Here is a 3,183-nt window from a genome sequence, read left to right as displayed (position 1 = left end):
AACATTTTTATTCTGCTTGCACTCAAAATGTTGCCTTTTAGGCTCGTTAAGACAGAAGCTTTCTGCAACCTGATGGCGGCATCCGTCCCAAGGTACTCGGTACCCAGTCACCACTATTTCTGCTGGTGTGCTGTACCGGCATTACACCAGCATGTGTCCCACAACATTGCCTGTGCCCTCAACAATGCTATTACTGGGAAAGTTTGCCTAACCATGGACACGTGGACAAGTGCTTGTGGGTAGGGATGGTACATCTCACTGACGGCACACTGGGTTAACATAGTGGAAGCCAGGACTCAGTCAACCTTGGTTAGTATTGGGCTGTAATCCTGTGTAGCAGGCTTGATGCAGTCCATGAACTGTGGGATCTCATAGTTCACTAAGGTTTTGAGCTGCCCGTTGCCTACTCTGTCTCTGTAGATTATGATGTGGTGCGGCAGGCCTACGTCAGTTTTGCTCCACGTGTGCAGCGCAGCTTGCATACAAACTTTCAGACCGTCAACAATCTATTGTCTCTAATCCTGGATGACGCAACGGGAAAACCAGCGAGTCATTTGCTTATTCGTGCTTGTGACAAAGCCAGCAATAGATCTCCTCCCCTGCAGGGTGTCATGGCAGCAATCAATCCCAATGATTATCATTTTTTTCAAGTCATTTCCACGGTCCATAGCTCTCCTCCTAACTTGCAGTTCATCTGTAAGGCGATTTTGGTGCAGACAGAGAGGACAGTCTGGGGTTTGCTCAAGGTCCTGGCAATGACTCATTAACTGGGGATGGGGAAGTCCACGCACAGGTGCTTCTTGATGGCATCGTGCTTCATCTTATTAATGCTGGACAGGATACAGACGACCATCTCAGTGTGGTCTGTAATGTTCTGCTGGGAAGCCTGTAAATATCTTCCCATCATGTCCTGTCCTCGACTTCAACCAACACCGCCCTGTTCATCTTGATGCGCATTTGCTGTGTGATCTTGAACATGTTGTGCAGAAGAGCATTCGCCGTATCCTAATTTCTCTGGGTGTAAAAGAGCAGCCAATTATTCATATCTCGGGGGCTGATCAGGACGGGACCCCTCAGCTCTCACAACCAAACAGCAAACTTTGGATTATATTCAGCAGATTTGTCTTTTTGCAGGATTTTTTCAGGAGGTGCGATTCTCCCTTCGAACTGTAGGAGTTCGGTATCGAAATTCAGCCCCCAGTCACGGAGCTCTTTCTGAATGCTCTCATCCTTGTGTGCGCAGTTCATGAACTTCCCAACTTGCCATTCCCTCTGTTCTGGTGGTAAGCGGGTGTGAATGGCCAGGTCTTCCATGACGTTGAAGTCATTTCTCATTCTGTCAGTCAGACATGTTAGGTTGCATAGCTCTGGCACCAGTACGATGGCTCCGTCTGTGGCTCCTGGCTTGTGCCTCCGGGGGGATGTTCACAATTAGCGGCTGGCTCATGTCTTTCACTTGTTCATTGTATTGGTTCTTATAGTAGTCCACAAAGCTGATCTCGCTTCCTTCTGCCTTCTTGAAGGCGGACGCTGTAGTCATGTTCCAGGCGATCTCGTCTATATGGTAGGTTTTAGTGTTGCACTTGGTGAGGACGATCTGTCCGATCAGCTCCTTGCAGTAGGCTTCCTGGAAAATCTGAGGGCCACACAAGGAATAGAGGCTGCTCATGATGTCGTGCACGTCTTATTCCTGAGGACTTTATGGCTGAGATCAATGCTCAACATGATGCTGGACTCGTACTGGAGGATGGAGGTGGAAAACCCCAGGCAGATGGCGAGTCGGAGGGTTCTAACTTTGGTGTCGTCGCTCGGGTTGTAATAGTTGCGTCCTATCTGCTTCATATCCATTATCTTCAGGAGTCTTCAGACAATGATGTTATAGAAAAGGAAGTAGGTGGGCGAGGTCGGTGGGAGCTCGTTGGCCAGGGTGATTGTTATCCGCATGTTCTCTCCATTTTAAGCTTGGCTGAACACCTCGGGGACCTTATTCAGATTTTTGGTAAAAACAACACAGTTCCATCAATTGCCCACGCCTTCCCGATGGTTTATTCATGCTGGTACAGGAAGCCATACCGCAAACGCTTGGACTACATGGCGGGGTTGAAGTCAACGTGATACTGGTACAGGGCCCACTGTGGTTGGGACACCAGCTTGATGTGGTTGGTCACAAGAGCAATCTTGGTTCCAGAGGTGCCAGCTTTCGATTTTTGGACATGTTCGATAGTCTGCCGGGTGTTCACCCCGGCATCATGGAAGTTATGCCTACTGCCACCCCATTCCCCGATAGGCACTTCTGCAAGTCCAGCTGACACCTGCAGAACCTCGGGCGATGGTCTCTCTGCTGCTGCTGCCGGTGGACCTCTCTGGCGTCCTCTTCCGACAGGCAAAGGCTCAGGCGCTGGCTGCTGAGATCTGTCCAGGAATCCTTGGGGCTGCTGTACCTGTCCAGGTGGTCTTTGTGGGGCCTGCTCCTGCACACGAGCTCAGCCGCGGGCCTGGGATCTTGCTCGTCCGCTCATCTTTCAGTTTGTCCACAAACCATGCACTAGTGTGTATTTTGCCTAGTTTTTAATGAGGCCTTCATCAATGTTTCCTCATTCTCCACCACTAGATCACCATGCTGAACATGTTGTATGCTGCTACAGCCATTCAATTTTTGGGCAAGGGTGTCTGATACCCATAATTTTTTAAAACTGTAACCCCCATGGGAAATTGTTTGTCAGCCAATGCACTTCGTGTTTGGGTATTATAAGTCTAGGAGACACGCTCCTTTACATTGGGCCTAGTTTTTAATAAGGCCTTCATCAATGTTTCCTCATTCTCTACCACTAGATCACCAGGTTTAACGTGTTCTGTGCTGATACACCAGTGCAATTTTTGGCAAAAGTGTCTATATGATGGCCGTTACCAATTTGAAACCAAAAGAAATGCTACTCGACCAGGGGAAAATTTTGTAAAAAGGAGATGTATGTATCTTCTTCCCATTTATTATTATATTTCCCATTTTTCACAGCTCTGGACAGTCCTCTAACGAGGTAGTGTATATCTCTACAATAGAAAATTATTCAAAGACTTTTATATTATATTTTTATTCATAGCCCTGTCTCTGAGCTGTTGCTAGGGACAAACATATCTCGTTGGACACATTCTGGCTTCATATTTATGAACCTGTGTTCACCCGTC

General features: G+C 47.8%; 1 pseudogene; it reads right to left on the bottom strand.

Annotated features, from left to right (window-relative positions):
- Window positions 1-296: 296 nt before the first annotated feature.
- LOC143800923 (piwi-like protein 1 pseudogene) lies at window positions 297-2,519 on the bottom strand (annotated as a pseudogene).
- Between the last annotated feature and the right edge of the window lie 664 nt (window positions 2,520-3,183).

The sequence above is a fragment of the Ranitomeya variabilis genome, chromosome 1, assembly GCF_051348905.1.
Source record: "Ranitomeya variabilis isolate aRanVar5 chromosome 1, aRanVar5.hap1, whole genome shotgun sequence".
NCBI lineage: Eukaryota > Metazoa > Chordata > Amphibia > Anura > Dendrobatidae > Ranitomeya > Ranitomeya variabilis.
Note: the sequence above shows the minus strand (reverse complement) of the source record. Positions and strands in the feature narration are given on the sequence as shown.